A 20493-nucleotide genomic window follows, 5' to 3' on the forward strand; every position below is an offset into this window, starting at 1 on the left:
TTTTAATGGAGCCTTAGTTAGATGTTTTCCAAATGTGTATGACTAAATTGTTTTGCATGAAGTCCAAACATACTAATTCTAATCTGATGTTAGCTAGGGTCCTCTCTAAGGAAGATCAATACAAGTAATAACGTTTGATGTCCTCTCTTGGCTGAATCTAAATGTATGTTATTACGTTTGCTTAGTTATTCTTGCTATTAATTTGCACTGTAATTTTAGAACGTGTAGTAGCTCAAGCTTTGATTAGATTGCAATTCTTCTGCTGCTCTGGACAGCCAGTGTTGTTTCTGTATGTTTATCATTTGATTTTGAAATTAACTTATGTGACATTAGCATTGCTAATATAGGGAAATAAATATCCTAACTTTTACATTAAGGTATGGTTATTCATGACTACAGGTCATGGTGTGTGACAATTACTGACTCTTGCTGATTACCAATGTTATTGATTGTTATTGATTATTCATCTATATGTACGGGATATATGGTGGGAAAACCTTGAAGCGAATCAAAAGGTTCATCAACCTATTTGCGTCCCCTGTAAGTTTACTTATTAAGGTCTGACGCGCTAACACTCCTGCTTGTGAGAGAATGGAATTTTGTCTAGTGGCAGTTCCAACTCATCACAGTAGCACAGAGAGTATTGTGCCTGCTGCAAAAAAGGTGTACCATGCTGATCACAGAACCGAGCGTGACTAAACTATGAGTTGTGCTATGAAAAGATTAAGGGCCTCATTTACAAGGCCTGTTGCCCAGGGCTGCACAGCAAGTGCCTTGCAACTGGTAAAGGGCAGAAATGCACTGTATCTACATGATATGGCTCATTTCTGTCCTCTCCCCATGCACTGGTGCACAAATTGCTGCCACGTGCCAATTAAGGCACTCTTGCACCATGGTGCAATGGTGCCTGTGTTGTGGGGATTATTGTTTTCGTGCAGGAAAGGAGAGGTGTTCTCCTCTTTCTATGTGTGCTGCAGAATGCCTTTCCTTGTAAATCTGGGAATGCATCAGATTCCTTTGGGTTCCATGGGTGTTGTGTTGAAACACCCCGAGCAACACCTATGGAACGCACCTTTCATGCAGTGTTATGCGTGAAAGGGGTCCATATTTACAAGGCCATGCAAAGCCATGCAAGATGGCTTTGCATGGCCTTGTAAATATGGGCTGGCACGTTGCGCCACTGGAGAGTCAAAAAGATGATGCTCCAGTGGCGCAATGTGCCGCTAGGGCCCTGATTGTATGCCAGAGAGTGGCTATTGAGAGATATGGGGCACTATTGGATGGTGGTAGTGCGGGAATTCATGTAGAACGAGGCCATTGGGGTGGGAGGGGTGCTAAAAAAGCATGTTGTACTGGGCGCCACCAGCACTAAAGCCGGCCCTGTATGCTGGGCATGCAAGAGTGCTCTACACAGGCATGCAGCGACGAGTATTTTAATTTGTATGCACACATAATGTCGCCATTGCTGTTCAGAAACATGGTGTCACTTATAGGTTTTCACAAAGTTTGATAAATGCACTTCTCATGCTTAAGCGGGCGCCTGACTTTGAACAAGTATATATTTTCCCTAACTGCTACCAGTACACGGATTTGTGTCATCTAGAAAGAGCTGCCGTTTATATTTTTAAAAATCCAATATAGCTAAAAAGGGAACATTAAAGTTTAAAAAGACACTTCAACAATTTTCCTAACCCCCGGAATATCAGCATTTGGGCCTATTCACAACTCCTTTGGTACTCTTTTACACATTCTTACGTCCCTTGGTAACTTGGATCCAAAATATCTAACATTAGAATAAAATGGAACTATTCCGAAAATATCCATTTACAATTAGTACAAAATAGAAATAGTAGTGCTCTTTTTGTACTTATATCAATAGGGCCTTTTTAAAAAAAGCATCTAAGAGTACATCCAATAGAACTACTTCCTGTGGTCATAATGCTTTTCTGCATCGGCCCTATTATGTTCTGCATGGAATGGAGAGTGAATAAATGGGTGTAAACCTCTAATGCACATGAACGTCATACATTGTTATTAGAATAAATGTTTACAAAGCACAAAATTGTGCAATGCGAAGTTCACACATCTACAATAAACCTTTGTGAATTTGGACAATATTGAGTACGGGTTTTCAATAATTACATGAGTAATGTATACTGTTCTGAAATTTCTAGTCCCCTACAAATTCCACACATGTATTTCTTCGCTGATTTTGATGATCTCATTTGAATGCATGTCTCGGACCAAGCAGGCGAAGACAGGACATGATTTTTGCTGAACGACACTTAAAAGAACCTAATTTGAAAACTTGTTAACACAAGATAGGTTTGAGAGAAGCATATCTCGTGACGCCATGGTTGACATCGCATTCACACATTGTAACCCGATTAAAAGAAATGTCTCCCTAAAACTTCAAAGATAGTTTATCTTACTTTAGTGGTCTGTTTGGCGCTGCACTGTCACTGCGACTCCTCAAGGACACGTTTAAAGTATGGGGTAGAGATAAGAAAAAACAATCAAAGGGTACCTTTTGATCCAAAAAAATCTATCATGTCAAATGTTCTCTTCTTGGGTGGCTACACATATTAAGGTGCAAGTCTAGTGAAGAGAAGATCGACTTTGGGTCTCCTTGTGCTCGAAATTCAATATTTGTAGCTCCAATAATATAGCCATTCATTATTCATTGGAAGTCGAATTTATATATTATATTATATTAGAATATATTACATTATATTTTATTATATTATGTTATATTATATTATATTATATTATATTATATTATATTATAGTTTCCTATGAAGTTTTCATAATTGTTTAAGGCTAGACCCTAATGTACATGAATTTAACATGCTTTCATAAATATTTAACTCATGAAGGAGCTATCCAAAATAATCAACATTGGAGGTACTTTACTGCCAGTTAATGAATTGTACTAGCTACCCTAAAATGGCTTTCCCTGATATCAACAATATTCTGTTACATTGAATTTTTTTTACGAGACTGAGGTCCTCATTATGAGTTTGGTGGTCATGAGACCGCCAAACTTGAGATGGCGGTCTAACCACTGCGGACCTTTCTGTAAAGACCACCGCAATATGAGTTGTGTGGTTTGGCCTAAACCAAACTGCCACAATGCTCCTAGCACTGCTGGTCTGGTCGGACCACCACAGCTGGCTGCAGACCTAAGGCCAATGGCCGTATTAGTAGGCATCAAACCGTCAGGCTTTTCGCTGCAGTCACCCCACCACGAAAACCCTGGTGGTAACTCACCCGGTGACAGGAATCCCCATTCCTGTCACCGGCACACGCACCCCTACCTGTCCACACACATGCAGACACCCCCTTAACCTAACCACACACTTGCAAATACTACCCCCACCCAACCGCACAAATCCATACAAACATCCCTACCCGCTCTCACATTGACATTCAAACTTCCCCACTCGCACCCACACATACACACCCCCTCCGCAATCATTTACACCCTCACCCCCTTCACGCATGCATACGTTCACACACTCCCCCTCCGCATACACATACATGCACACACTCCCACCTCCTCCACACTCTTGCACACATCCCCTCATCTGCACACTTGCACACACCCCACCTCATCCACACACTTGCACACAGACACCCCCACTCTCTCGCAGACTTGCACACATCCAACCCCACTCACATGCATCCCAATACACACACCTACTCACTCTCACCCTGACCCCCTCCTCACCTCAGCATACACGGAGACACAACCCCCCAACCGCATGCATGCATCCAGACACCCCCATTCGCACACATACATGCACTAAGATAACCCCATTCGAACACATACACGCACTCAGACAGATACCCCCAGCCCCTCTGCATACAAACACACTCTCTCCCTGACACCTCCCTCCCCTCTGCTTCCATTCAGACACACACACTTCACGCACATATACATACACACACGCACTCACACACACCCATACATGCACACACCACACACATGCACACAACAACCCCCCTGACTCTCCCCCTTTCAGAATGTCCACCTACCTGTCTCGGCGAGGCGGTCATCCGGGAGGGGATGGGTCACTGCATTTTCCAGCACCGCACTGCCGTTCAGGAAACCGCTGCACCATATTCTATATCATAATATGGAAGGCGGAGTCCTGTTGCAGTGAAGGTGCTGGCAGTGGAAACACCTCTTTTCCACCGTCGGCCAGGCCAACGGTGTTGGATTTCCACCCATAAACAGGCAGAAACCCGACTTGACTCGTAATATGGCAGTCTTCGAACCGCCAAAACTGGCGTATTCTGGCACCTGCGGCTTTGGCGGTCTTGAGAAAAGACTGGTAAAGTTATAATGAGGGTCTGAGTAGCAATGTTTTGACTCAAATTAAAAGGCCTATCTAGTCATCGTTCTTGATGGCAAGAAGTTGCATGAACTTGAGTATGAACATTTCAGAAGTTCACACAGTATACCATTTCAGAAACCCGGAGAAAGCAGGAAGTGAACTGTAAACGTTGTCTACTTTTTTTTTCTTTTCTAGATGCTTCAAGGTGACATGTAAAGGGGATAAATCAGATGTGGTGCACGTAGTAAATCTCTAGATTTTATATGTATCTAACTTTAGCAAAGAGAAAACCAGCTTTTTTATACAGGTTTATTAGCTAATTCAACTGTTTGCTTGTATTAAAGTTTACTAGCAAATAAATTGATATATTATTTTTTTATTGCAAATCATTAATAACATTTGGTATTGACCTATAAGGCGATTTGAGTTTCTACATGATTCATCAGTGTGTCTTAGATGGGCTCTTTTTAGAATAAGATCAAAACATGCAGAATCAAAAGGATTGCCTAAGGGGATATAAGAGCAGCTTGGGGTCTTTAGAGCTGTCATCATTGATGTGCATGGAAATTACTCATACTGAAAATAGAGATATAAAATAAATTGAGAGTGCTGCACAGCTATTCAAGGAACAGCTCTGGAGTTCATCCAAGGATGAAGGAGAACAGCAAAGAAGGCAATTCATGTCACTGACAAATGAAGCCAAAACTGGCTTGTGAAATGTGTCAGGCAGTTTTTCACTAGCTGTACGGTCATATGAAAAAGTAGTAAACTGCCCACAAGGTATATATTATTAGGAAAATATCTGCTACAACGACTGCTTTTAGGTCTTGTTTATGCCGGAAGGATGGCTTAGTAATTTAAACGGTCCTTGCTAACTGGGGCAATCATGAGTTCGAACCCTGGCAAAATGCACTGAATATTCCATCTTGCTGAGGCCAGGAATTTGGGAACTGTTAGTTTGGTACTAATAGCAACTTTCACATGCAGGTTTTGGAAAAGGCAGATATGTAATATGCAATGCTAATTAAATATATATATATATATATATATATAAATATATATATATATATATATTATATATGGCTCTGCGCATGTTGATTAAACAGTCCTTTCATTTAATAAGCTAATTGATAACAGGCTCGCACAGCGATTCTGCTCTGACCAGTTACTGAGAATCTCAATAGCCATTAAGATTATGTTTCTCACAAAAGAAGGTTATTTTAAACAGTAGGAGTTGAGTATGGTTTTTTTAGCGGCGCTTGTACTGAAATGGTCTTCAAACATTTTAATGGCGCCCTCTCGCCCCCTCTCAGGAATAATGTATGCACTAAAAATGACAAGCATACTTAGTTACATTAATTACATAAAACGGAATACACTGCAATCAGTTTGAAGAATTCCAACGGGACCTGGGAATATCTACGTAACTAATATAGACAAAGTTAATATGGATTTATCAATATTCCAAAAGTTATGTTCTGTGTATTTGTTTTCTTGTTATAACATTCATATCTGAAATTAAAAAAATATATTGTAAGCAAACGAACTAAAGTGTATGGGGGACGTCAGAGGCATCCAAGAAATTTTGAGAAATCTCAATGGCTACGTTTTTCTTTTCATCATTTCACACTATGAAACCCAACTCGCAATTGGACCCTTGCCTGAAATCTTTAGCCAGCTCCGTTTTTTCAGCCATGTGCTCTTTGCATGCTGGTTGTTTGTGAGCCCAGACTTCAAATGTCAAATGAGAAACTGTAAGTGCAAATCCAATGCAATGCAGCGTTGGCTAAATACGTGGACCAGCTGAAGGTGTTGCACAAGACAGAGGGCCATTTAGTATCAATAAAAATATTTAACGTTTTGAACGTTGTGGTTATATGTCCAGGTATGCTTTTTAAGATCTGTGTCTAACACATTTTATTCAGTTACTGTTTGTCCATTACAGGGTAGCTCAGGGCCTAAGTGACAAGGTAAACTTACACGGTTGTGTAAGTTTACACTTGCTGTAGTACCTATATTACGTTTTTGTACTCACAAATTATGAGCGTGTTTTACTACTAGTAAAACTACTCATAGATTGCGAATACTACTTTTTGTTATTCTCAGATTAAAAGTGTAATTTTACTAGTAGTTAAATCACTTGCAGTTTGTGAATACCAAAAAGTAGTAAGGTTACTACAACAAGTGTAAACTTAGGGCCAGATGTAGCAAAGGGTTTTCGCGTCGCAAATGGTGAAAAACGCTGTTTGCGAGGCGCAAAAGCCTCGCTGCTATGCAGAAATGCATTTTACGCGTCGGATCCGACTTGCAAAATTCATTTCCGACTCGCAAATAGGAAGGGGTGTTCCCTTCCTATTTGCGATTCGCAATGCTATTCAAAATGAAATCGCAGTTACCATCCACTTGAAGTGGATGGTAACCCAGTCGCAAACGGGAAGGAGTCCCCATGGGACCCCTTCCCCTTTGTGAATGGAAAAAAAAATATTTTTTCAGAGCAGGCAGTGGTCCAATGGACCACTGCCTGCCCTGAAAAAAACCGAAACTAAAGGTTTCCGTTTTTTTTTCCAAGTGCAGCTCGTTTTCCTTGAAAGAAAACGGGCTGCAGATGGAAAAAAAAAAAATGCTTTATTAAAAAGCAGTCACGGGCATGGTGGTCTGCTGACTCCAGCAGGCCACCATCCCCGTGAGTGCCCATACTCGCAATGGGGTCGCAAACTGCGACCCACCTCATTAATATTAATGAGGTGGGTCTTTGCGACCCCATTGCGAGTTGCAGAAGGTGTCTGAGACACCTTTCTGCATAGCAAATTGCGACTTGCAATTTGCGAGTCGCACGGACTCGCAAATTGCAAGTCGCAATTTGCTATTTTGCTACATCTGGCCCTAACACACAAGTGTAAGTTTACCTTTGTGAATCAGGCCCACAGTGTTTTTCTTTCACTATATATGAACGATGCTTTTCAGCATTAGATTGTTCTGCATTTTTCCATGGCAGGCTAAATGCTCCTCTTTACCAGAGCCTAACATCCTGATTTACACCCAAACACATCCCCTTCGAGGGGTTTACCCACCTCTTCCCCTTGGGATTGAAGGCACTGTGCATTTGAATGTATATAGGAAAGTAGTTGCTTTCCCTTTGTTCTCACCTGTAACCCATTATCCCTTACCTACCTTTGCTTAAATAGAATATCTCCAGCCTTGGTTAAGAGCCCCCTAAATAAATATATCTTTAAACGAACGACCATAAATCCAAGAATTCAAAGCTAAGGGTTCCTTCTTAGCTGATCATTTGTTTAGGAGATTGCAGGCACTGGGAATTTACATACATTTCAAATGTGATTATTTTTTACTTTTCTTATAAAAGTGTCCATATTTTACCTTTGCATTACAGCCAAATGCATTAAGAAAAGAAAACCTTTAATTGGTTATTGAAGAAACGTATGTCCAGATACCCACATTTATTTTTAGGTGTCTAGTCTTACAAAAAGTACCATTATAAACCAATCCAAAGAAAAACCAATAGCATCACATAAAAACATAGCATCTTGAATACCTCCTATTTGAGGCCCAAGTTCCTGCCAGTCATCCTTATGTACAATTTAACCTGATATGCATTATGGATATAATTACTTATTTCTGGTATTTTGTTTTGGGCTTGCATGTTTTGGGCCTAGGACATACAGACACGTCCCTTTTCTCCCACAGTGTGGCACAGTGAGTGTATACAAGGGCAGGTAATTTTGGTTTCTCAAAATCTACTCATACAACTGACCAAAGTTCAGGCCTACACCAAAAGGCTTCCACAAACTCTGAATTGTTTCCTTGACTGTCATAATCATTCCTAAAATCTGCCTTACATACCTTTAAAAGTAGATATCTGCAAACATTCAGAAATTAAAAACAAACATAATTGAAGACTTAAAAACGGATTGCTTTTCACCCCAACTATCCAAATATGTTAAATCTCGAAGTTTTCTGATAGCTTCAAATCTCAGTAAGAAACCAGATACCGATTTAACACGGAAGACAGCCAGGGCAGCGTTGTGTGCTTTATAATGATTTAACCTACTTCTAACTCAAATCAGATTTCCGTACTGTCATACAATCTATTGTAATTTCTAAGACTGATTATGGAAATGTACTCCTCATTATAGCTACTTACATAGTTTTGGCTGCAACAGAAGCACTATTGCATTCATCTGCAAGCTGACTACTGGCTCAAGCAAAGCTGATAACATAACACCAGTCGTGAGGGGCCTGCACTGGTTACGGCTGGAATGAAGAATTACATTCATACTTGCATGCCTTACTTTCAAAGCACTAAAACTACAACAACCAATTTAGCCTCGCCCCCTCTTTGTGTCCCTGGACAGGCAGAAAGTCTCAAACGTAATAAGAAAGTCTCAAACGTATCAAGAATATTGTTGTACCTTATGTGGAGGTTCATCCCACCCTGAAGTACATGCATGAAAATGCAGTACAAAGAGATTAATTAATCAAATCTGTCTTGGGGTGAATGTAATGAATGCACAAAAAGCCATAGGGTAGTGTATTTGTATTTTAAAGATGCAAATGTGTGAACAGAAGGCAATAGGTAATGATTTTATGTTCTTGTAACATTTCAGTTTCTGTTCCTGTTGCCGACAGAATATCATGTATTAAATGTTATACAATTGTTTACAATTAAATACAATTAAACGTTAATTATTTGTATTGTTCAAGCCCTAATAAGAAGACTCACATTTATTGACAAGCAGCTCAGTAGCTCACTTCGGGTTTGCTGAGCAGAGAACTCTGTTGGTCGCCCTACTCTGCTCAGCCTAATGTTTAAGCTATTTGATTATGTTCCACTGATTTGATTGTGTACTGTTCATTGAGGCACTTTATGTGCTGTGTGCATATTATTTTACCAACGATTGGTACTATTTTTGTTAGTTACATGACTAATTCAGTGTTAATTATATTTACTGAATAAATGTAATACTTTGAAAAGACGAAGCGAGCTCGTTTAGTGGAATTATTTGCGGCAGTGTTTCTGATTTGTCTTTGCCTCCAACTGATCCGGAGTATTGACCCATCTTGGCAGAACCAACGCATCAATAAATGTGCCATTCTCCTATTGATCTCCACCTGAAGAACGACTGACACACATGCTTATACAATTTTTTCGAGTTGCAATGCAGGATAGTGTCCCTGACACCATCTGCGAGTCACAAGGGGGTAGCAAAGGCCCACCACATTAATATTAATGAGGTGCGTCGCAATTTGCGGCCCCCTTGCGAGTCGCAACACTCACAGGGATGGTGGCCTGCTGGAGACAGCAGACCACCATGTCTGTGACAGCTTTTTTTGCAATGCAGCCCGTTTTCCTTAAAGAAAATGAAAAAAATGAAACGTGTCAGTATCATTTTTTTCAGAGCAGGCGGTCGTCCATAGGACCACTGCCTGCTCTGACAAAATGTTTCCAGGCCATTCACAAAGGGGAAGGGGTCCCCTGGGGACCCCTTCCCTTTTGCAAATGGGTTAACACCAGTGTGTCACTGGTGGTAACTGCGATTGCTTTGCGACCGCATTCGCAGTCACAAAGCAATCTTGCTTCGCTCTGCGACTCGCAAATAGGAAGGGGAACACCCCTTCCTATTTGTGACTCGCATTCCCGTTTTGCGAGTCGGTAACCAGGTTATAGGCTCACAAAATGGGAATGGGCATTGCGATGTGGGTTTTGCGCCTCGCCTCGATTTTCGCTGTTTGCGACGCGTTAAACCCTTTCTACATCTGGCCCTCGATTCCTAATCTCTCTGGGTTAGAAATGGCTTCTTGATTTTTTTCTCTTGATGATAAATTCAAGGTTTGTCCAATATTCAGTTGCAAACACATATTACTAGATTTCTTTTAACTCTATCTGCTACTCTACCAAATCCAGAATTGCTCCTTGTAAATCCCTAACAGATCCAGCAGTTTTACAGGACGTTCATCAATTAAGAATCCTGTAAATCAACTTCTTAATCAATTAATGCTTCAAATAAATACACAGGATTAATGTAATAACCTGATGTTTCTTTTACAGGATTATTGAAGGTTTAAGGAGCTTTCAATGCTTCATAAATTACATTATTTCTTTGTTGTTTCAGGTGATGTCCCAATGATCAAGGTGCTCAAAGCAGGCCAGCATGACAAAGGGAGAAGTTGTCGTGGATCAAGGATATCTCCAGGTAAGCTAAAGATCCCAGTTGCCTTCAGGGGTCCTTTTGGCAGCAGCAGGTGGGGCAGATCATCTACCACACACTAATGAAACTAGGCCTCAGGGCGTTATTTATACCAATGTCACTAAAATGGCGGCGGAACACATGCTCGTCCCAAAGTCTTGACAATTCTCACAAGACTTCATGCGTATGGCTTCCCACAACTTAAAAAGTCTATGGTCCTTCCTTTTCTAGCTCTGGGGAAGTCAACAGGGATGGTGAGATGGTGGTGGTGGCAGGTGGGCAGATATTCAAAAAGGTGAGGATACGAGGGACTGGTAAGTAGGTGAGTGTATGGGGGACTGGAAAGTGGCCAAGGAGGAGGCTTGAAACACAACAGCTGCACTCTAAACAGGGGGCACTTGCTACATCCCCCCTCCTTTTGACTTGATCTCTCTCAGATATAATTTAAAATATAGAATGGTTGTTGTTTTTCTAGAGTTAAATACTAATATGGGGCATATTTCTTTCTTAATATTAATGTTCAAAGTTATATTCCCCGTGTAAGGCCAAACAAATTGCTGGGGCCAAACAAAATGTTTGTCAAAGGTCAGAAGTGAGGCTATAAAAGCGTTGGCCTTGCAACATCTGTGGGAAGCACACTTACCACATCACACTGTCAAACTCGCAGTGAATAAACAAGTGAGGCCATTATCACTATCCTAGGTACAAGACAAGGAATGTTTTAAAAAAGGCAGACACTCGTGGCTATGCATCTCTTTGAAACCTTCAAATGCTTTTACAATCCAGATTTGTTGAGCTAAGACTTGGCATGTTACCAACCAAAGACACAGTGCAGTGATGGACCCCAGAACCGAATTCATTGTCATGTAGACTGTGCCAGGGGTCGGATGAATCTTTCTTGCACATACTATGGATATGCCCCATTCGGCAATTGGCATGCAGAAAGATTCTACACAATCTTTTTAATGCTAACAGAGGAAGAACATGATGTGTCCCCAAGTAGTAGAATGCTTGGTAAAATGTATCACTTTTCTGGGACAGCAATTTAAAGCGGTTGCACAATCGAACGGAGGGACTATGGGGGTTATTCTAACTTTGGAGGAGTGTTAATCCGTCCCAAAAGTGACGGTAAAGTGACGGATATACCACCAGCCATATTACGAGTTCCATAGGATATAATGGACTCATAATACGGCTGGTGGTAAATCCGTCACTTTTCCGTCACTTTTGGGACGGATTAACACCTCCTCCAAAGTTAGAATAACTCCCTATATCTTAAAGGCTCTCCCTTCTCCATCTGCACCTTCCATGCACCAGCACTTTGTGTGTTTTTTCGTCTCAACCAAGAAGATTTAATGATGAATCCTTCAGGAAATAGCATGTAAAATTGCATTTTCATGTGCTTCAGTCTGCTAAAGCGTGATCCTCTCCACAGTCCTATTTGCTGTGGCTATTATCAAAGACAATCTGTGTGTTTGTCCATCCCAACCAAGGACATCCAATGAAGAGTCCTTAGATATTAGCATGACAATTTAACTTTGTTCTAGTTAAGTATGATCCTTTCCACAGTCCAATTTGCTGTGCTTATTATCAAGGACAATTTTTGAGGAGAGCATGCGCTGGCACTATACATTGTATATTGTATATATTTATTCTCTTAAGATATCTGCTTAGGTAAACTTATAGTGCTTCCCTTCTGCAGCTTCATTTGCTGTGCATTAGCTTTTGAAGTGTATTAAGAATAATTATTCAAGTGCTAATGGCCTAGCATTTTATCTTGTGTATATCTGACTGAATCAGGACATTTACTGAAGTGACCCCATGTTGCTGCACCTGATTATATAGAACTTTTTCTGAGGTGATTTTAACCTGTTAAAATGTGACTCTTTCACCAGTCTTACCTGTTGTGTGTTGTGCATTACCCTTTAAGTAGTACTAAGGTTAAATATTAAAGAGTTTATGCACTAGCATTTAACCATGTGTATACTTGAATTGTCAGTATATTTTCTAAGTGACCTTATTCAGGTAACGTCTGATGCTTACTTCAGTTTTCATTGCAGTGCATTAGATTTTAAGTAGCAGCAGGGTCAATTATTGAAGAATCTCTGCACTAGCAGTTTTCTTTGTGCACACTGTATTCGCTAATACCGTGTTGTTTATATCATGTAAATGTTTTACTTAACTAAATCATGATTACTAAACATAAACACTGCGTAAGGCACTCTAAGTAAACAAATAAACTTCGACCTTGGAGAAATACAGCCATGGTAAGATTCAGAATATTTCTCATTTACATTTGGAAGTGTTGCAATTAACAGGGTAAGGCCCCAGGAGCACCGGGCGCGCCATAATTACTTTGGTACTTGTACCAACCTGTGTTACCATTTCATAAAAAATGTATTTTAGAATAAAAGTGTAGTGCAAGGAAATAACCCCACTGTGAGGAAAAACATCTTTTTGCCGCCATTTTCACCCATGTTTCTTGGCTCTGGACACTTGATATACTTGCCACTGGGAAATCTGAGGTTTACTAAGACCTTGCCGCATGCGCTCTATTTTATATTCAGTGTCAAGTTGCATTGTTGACAGGATAGAAAGCTCACAGTAATTGTGCGCAGGTGTTATTAATTACAATTCCATTTTGGAGTACAAGAACTAAGAGATTCATTCCCTACTTTACATTTCATTGTGTTGATTTGTAATGTATAAAAATTGCACTGCATTATATAGTAGCATTTGTATATCATCTGAAAGTCCTGAGAAGACCGGAGGTGCTTCTGAGTGGACGAATTAAATTTGGACTTGTTCTCAAAGCATGTTTCCAAATGCGTATCACGGTACTTGAGAGTAAAATAAAGGAGAGACAAGATGGAGAGATGGACTGAAAATATTTAATCAGTGTACCTGGTTGATATGCCTGTCCATGGCAACAAGGATCCTTTTGAATTTGTTTAAAACAGGTTACAAATTATAACCTTAGAGACAATGCCATGAGATAGTGGTCAATCCTCTGAAGTAAAATTGAGTGCAAATTGAAATAACGTGTCTGTTTCTCTAAAACATATCTCAACAGGTCAATAGAAAACAACTGACGTTTATACATACAGAAAGAGAGTTACAGAAAGGTTTCGGAAGGGCACAGCTTAATAATCACGAATATCTTTAGGACAAGGAGCTATGTTTATTCGAAAACATGGAACCTCGGAGACTTCATCGTCGTCTATTTTCAGTACTTTCTGCAGTGAATTCAAGTGTCTGGTGGAGAGTATTATCAGTCGTGTCCATCCTTGTAGGGCTACAAGTTTCAGTCTTGACCCACTAAAGATTTTTGAGTTTCAAAATCAAACATTTTGACCAGCAGGTTTCACCAGCTTTTATTCAACCACACTGCACTGCCTTTAGGTTGCAAAGAGTTTCTAAGTTTGTGTTACTCATCCCAAAACTTAGTGATAGACCTGACAGCCTTAGGGTGGTCACCCCTAACTTTTTGCCTGCCTCCCTCCACTTTTTGGATACTGTTTTTGCTGTCTTTTAGACTCTGCGCACTTTACCACTGCTAACCAGTGCTAAAGTGCATATGCTCTCTCCCTTAAAACATGGTAACCTTGAATCATACCTGATTGGACTATTTAATTTACTTATAAGTCCCTAGTAATGTGCACTCTATGTGCCTAGGGCCTGTAGATTAAATGCTACTAGTGGGCCTGCAGCACTGGTTGTGCCAACCACTTAAGTAGCCCCTTTTCCTTGTCTCAGGCCTGCCACTGCAATGCCTGTGTGTGCAGTTTCACTGTCACCTCGACTTGGCATTTAAAAGTACTTGCCAAGCCTAAACCTCCCCTTTCTCCACATATAAGTCACCTCTAATGTGTGCCCTAGGTAACCCCTAGAGCAGGGTGCTGTGTGGGTGAAAGGCAGGACATGTACCTGTGTAGTTTACATGTCCTGGTAGTGTAAAACTTCTAAATTTGTTGTTGCACTACTGTGAGGCCTGCACCCTTCATAGGCTAACATTGGGGCTACCCTCATACAGTATTGAAGTGGTAGCTGCTGATCTAAAAGGAGTAGGAAGGTCATATTTAGTATGGCCAGAATGGTAATATAAAATCCTGCTGACTGGTGAAGTTGGATTTAATATTACTATTCTAGAAATGGCACTTTTAGAAAGTGAGCATTTCTTTGCGCTTAAATCTTTCTGTGCCTTACAATCTACGTCTGGCTGGGCTTAGTTGACAGCTCCTTGTGCATTCACTCAGACACACCCCAAACACAGGGTACTCAGCCTCACTTGCATACATCTGCATTTTGAATGGGTCTTCCTGGGCTGGGAGGGTGGAGGGCCTACTCTCACACAAAGGACTGCCACACCCCCTACTGGGACCCTGGCAGACAGGATTGAACTGAAAGGGGACCTGGTGCACTTCTTAGCCACTCTTTGAAGTCTCCCCCACTTCAAAGGCACATTTGGGTATAAAACAGGGCCTCTGCCCTACCTCATCAGACACTTGCTGGAGAAGAAACCTGAACCAGAAACTACATCCTGCCAAGAAGAACTGCCTGGCTGCTCACAGGACTCACCTGTCTGCTTTCTACAAAGGACTGCTGCCTTGCTGTTGGCCTGCTGCCTTGCTGAACTCTTGTCTGGCTGTGAAAGTGTTCTCCAAGGGCTTGGATAGAGCTTGCCTCCTGTTCCCTGAAGTCTCAGGACCAAAAAGACTTCTCTTTTTCACTTGGATGCTCCGTGCGGCGAAAAGTTTGACGCACAGCTTGTTCCGCGGCGAGAAAAACGCCGCACACTGACGCTAATCGACGCGACGCCTTCGGGACGACCGGAACTTCGACGCACTGCTTCGCAATGACAACGCCACCCGACCTCCAGAGGAGAAATCGACGCGACGCCTGCCGTGAGATCGAAATTTTGACGCGCAGCCCCGCAGAACGACGCGCAGCCGGAAAACAAGCAGGAAAATCCACGCACAGACCCAGGACATCTGGTAATCCCCACAATTCACAGAAAGAGACTGTCCGCGCGCCGGAAAACAATGCACGACTTCCCCGCGTGAAAAATAATGACGCAAGTCCGTGTGTGCTGGGGAGAAATCGACGCACACACCCTTTTTCCACGTATCTCTTCTTCTGTGGCCCTCTGAGGAGATTTTCCACTCCAAACCAGGTACTTTGTGCTTGAAAGAGACTTTGTTTGCTTTTTAAAGACTTAAGACACTTTATATCACTTTTCAGTGATATCTCTACAAATTCACATTGCAACTTTATTCGTTTTGATCTACAATTATCCTGATAAATATTATATATTTTTCTAAACACTGTGTGGTGTATTTTTGTGGTGCTATATGGTGGTATTGTATGATTTATTGCACAAATACTTTACACATTGCCTTCTAAGTTAAGCCTGACTGCTCATGCCAAGCTACCAGAGGGTGGGCACAGGATAATCTTGGATTGTGTGTGACTTACCCTGACTAGAGTGAGGGCTTTTGCTTGGACAGGGGGTAACCTGACTGCCAACCAAAAACCCCATTTCTAACACTTAGCATTTGATTTTTTAATATTAAAGGCTTGTTTTTTCTTTTTTGCAATCAACTGCTGCCTCCTAACCTTTGTTTCGAGGTATTTTGCCTATGTAGAAAATAGCATCTTTTACCATGGTCCTTCCATTTCTTCTGACAGGATGTGCCAGCATTTTGACTACGGAAACTGGGAAACATAGATCAAGAAATGCAAAAATGGTATACAATTTTAAAGTCATCTTTGGGCTGCAGAGTACCTTTGCACCAACTGCATAAGTGACCGCAAACACATACCTGTCAGGGCTACCACTGCATCCTTGACTCTGCTGTGATCAGAGGCCACGCCTTGCCCAATTCAAAGAAAACTATTTGTACATGTATAAAAACCTACTTTTCACATGAAATCCATCATTCATATGTTGTGCCTTGGATCCAACAAAATCTCTGTGCATAAAGTGCACAAGTGGAACATTCCTAATTTTTTGTTTGGTATGTCCCTGTGACAAAACATCACTGTCAGTGCTGTGCAAAAGCTGAATTTGTGGTAAAAGTTTGCTAGTGAATAAAATCATTTTTATAGTGAGGCTAAGAAAAGGCCTATCATAAATCTAATTCAGTGGTGAATATGGGAGGGTTTCAATATGTAGCAAAGATAATTTTATAAATACTGGTAAATCTCTGCCTGAGAAGGGAGGAACCTTATTAATTTAATTCCACTGGATTCTCTCTCCTCACCAGTGGCAGTAAGAATTACCTTGATGAGGAGCGAAAAGCTCTTCCCGGAAGACTGCATTAACCTAGCTGGAAGAAAGAATGGAAGATGTTATGACTGGCCACTAATCTTGAAACGTGGGACAGGGGAGAGGACAGGAACAGCAGATAACCCTGACAAAGAGCTAGTTGGACCTTAAAGGGTAATTCATTTGTGCTAAACATTGCTATAATGGCATAGAGCCTGCTTCACTCCCACACAGGTGTTGTCTGTTACCAAATTGGTTTCAGGACCAGCCAAAGTAGGTTTTCAACAGGGGTTCCCAAATTTATCTTGGGTGAGCTCTGAGAGGGAATTCAGAGCACACTTTGATGTAGATATTTTCTGCCATTTTGGAATGGACAAGAACATGGATTTATTGGACTGATTAGCAGTAAGGCAAGAATAAGTACTGCCGAATTCTGCAGGCTGGGCTGTGGGAATTCTGGAAAAGTTGGAAATATTGGATTAGCAATTATCACCAATCATTACCTATTCGGTATTATAAGAATGGTTTCTCACCACCAGCTCCCCACATTACATGTGCATATGAGATTCACGTCAGTGGTGAACATGGAAGGGTTTATGTCAGAAATGGTGTCTTTGGTTGGCAGTCAGCTTGTACTCTGTCCAAGCAGGGACCCTCACTCCAGTCAGGGCAATGGAGAAACACACATAGATAACCCCTGCGTACCCCCATGGCAGGATGGCACAAGCAGTCCGGCTTATCTCAGAAGCAATGTGTAAAGTATTTGTACCAACACACACAGTAATACAGTGAAAACACTACAAAATGAACACCACACCAGTTTAGACAAATAGGCAATCTTTATCTAAATCAAACAAGACCAAAATGACAAAAATCCAACATACACAAGTCAAGATATGAATTTTCAAAAGAATAAGAGTCTTACTCCATAGAAAACAATAGAAACTTTCATTTTGCACAAAGTACCTGGTTAGCGTCAAAAATAAAGCTGCACGGGCGAGCGTACATCAGAAAGGCAGCGATGATTCAATTCCTTCCTCACAAGGGAGGCTGTGCATCGTTTCTTCTCCAGTTGGGTCAGCGATGCTTCGTTTTCTCCCTTGCAAGAGAGCCATGCTTTGATTTCCAAATGGAGCACCTGGAATCTGCGCAAAGTCAGGATGACTTTGACGTCTAAGGAGGATGTGTGGAAAATCCGGTATCACAGTGTTAGAAAACCGCGCTGTGTGGGGTTTGCATCTTTATCAGCAGCCGCAAGCGGGTGTTACACGTCATTTCTCCAGCCACGATGCCACGATCTCCCAGCCGCGATGCAGGTGGAGCATCGATTTCAGCTACAAAGCTGGTGGCGCATGGTTTATCAGCTGTTTTGCAGACGGTGCATCGCAAATTTCCCCACATGGTGTTCTGTGCGTGGAGTTCAGCTCTTGTTCTGCCAACCTCACCTTTCAAGGGACTGGATAGAACACCACTTGGCAGGGCAGGAGTTTCAACAGAGAGTCCAGGTGCTGGCGGAGGAAGTCTTTGATGGCCATGAGACTTCAAAACAGGAGGCAAGCTCAGTTCAAGCCATTGGAGATTCTTCACAAGCAGGAATATACCACAAAGTCCAGTCTTTGTCCCCTTTCACAGGCAGAAGCAGCAACTGCAGGATAGCCCAACAATGCACAGTCACGGGCCGGGGCAGCATTTCTCCTCAGCTCTTCTCCTTTGCAGAGGTTCCTCTTGAATCCAGAAGTGATCTAATTTTCAGGGGTTCTGAATCCAATAGTTATACCTTTTTTGCCTTTGAATGAGGCATATTTGAAAGGAAAGTCTCTGCTGTTCACAAGATCCAGCTTTGCCCAGGCCAGGCCCCAGACACACACCAGGGTTGGAGACTGCATTGTGAGAGGACAGGCACAGTCCATTCAGGTGTAAGTGACCACGCCTCCCTCCACTCTAGCACAGATGGCTCATGGAGATATGCAGGCTACACCCCAGCCCAACTGTCAAACTGACCCAGACAGGGAATCCACAAACAGGCAGAGTCACAGAATGGCTTAAGCAAGAAAATGCCTAATTTCTAAAAGTGGCATTTTCAAATTAACAATCTAAAAACCAACTTCACTAAAAGATGTATTTTTAAATTATGAGTTTGGAGACCCCAAACTCCATATTTCTATCTTCTCTCATAGGGAATTTCCAAGTTAATTATATTTAAAGGCAGCCCCCTGTAGTGTGGTCGGGTATATGTATCCTTTGCGCGTTTGCTTCAGGCGTTAAGCCTTTGTGCACTTTGCTCTAAATGCATTTTTATTCAGCTTCGTACTGTTATTGTCCAAATAACCAGTTCTACTGTCTTGTTTTATATTTGATATCACACTGTTTAGCCTACTTCAGAGCTGGAGTTCTCAATAGCACATTCTTGCTCACTCTGGGCTCCAGTCAAGGATACAGTCTGGTACATTGCCGATAGACGTGGTAGGAGTTTAGTCTTTGAATACATTCTTGCGTAGGGACATTTTGTGATCACACTGACATGTTAGTTATAAAAACACTTCCTTTTCCTAATACGAGGGAAATTCCGACCAGGGAACCACAACTAGACGCTGACTGCCTCGTTGCAGATGCTGAACCAGATCACAGGCCTTTGCTCAGGTATGAGGGTTGATGGCTTCCCACGGAATCTGAAAGGCAAGTTAATAGCTTAACATGCTGTGCTCGAAATATAACCTACTGAGAGAGAATAGAATCAATTAACACCATGATAGCGTTGTTTTTATGTTTCACTCTCATAGTGACTATTTCAATCCTACTGTGTTCTATGGTTTTGGTTATTGCGGCTCACGCCTTATTATCTAGAATGCAGTCATTTTATTAAAAACAATCTATAAAACTTAAACTGCCTTTGTCATTTGTATATGAGATCATACTGTAAATGAGAGAGCTGGTTTGGATCTGAGTGACCACAACTTCCCTGAGAAGTACCCAAGATGTCATGCGCTCGGCTGCCCAATCGTCCCTTCCCCACGGGAGAGATGAGGCACTGCTAGTTAGCCGGAGCAAAACCGGATTTAGAGTGACAGAGGTCCTTCCAAGTGGGTCAGACTCAGTCCCCCACACCAGGAACGACTCTGCTACTTAGAAATCCAGTAGTCTCATTTAGGATAAAGAGAGCCCACGTGACACGGCGCCGCCAACGATTGGTCTGGCTCTAATTTTCGGGTCCGGCTGACTCTCTAGGTCTCATATATATTTTGACTCCTCGGTTCCGTTAACGGAGACGTCCGTGGCGCTGAGGATTTCCGCCAACACAAAATAGGTAAATCCTATTTTTTTGTGGTTGGTTGTTCAAGCTTGAACTTTGAAAGGAAAACCCCAATATTGGTGTGCCTTCTCTGGACTAGCGCCGTTTTCATAATGGCGAATCCCCAAGTAATGAATATTGCAGCTAATATGCGACACCCGCTCACAGTACATCTTTTAGCACATGGTCTAACTGACCAGGGGGGCCCGGTCACATTTGTAGAGGACGCCCATGCATCCTATAGAATAGAACTTTTTTATTCTTGGGTCATATTTCCGGCAGTTGATGGGAATTCACACACATTTCACGATTACACTCTTGCTAATGTCCCTGGACAATACAGGGCATATGCATATTTAGAAATACCTCTATCTTATCAAGAACATAATA

This window comes from Pleurodeles waltl, chromosome 8 (assembly GCF_031143425.1).
Source record: "Pleurodeles waltl isolate 20211129_DDA chromosome 8, aPleWal1.hap1.20221129, whole genome shotgun sequence".
Taxonomy (NCBI): Eukaryota; Metazoa; Chordata; class Amphibia; order Caudata; family Salamandridae; genus Pleurodeles; species Pleurodeles waltl.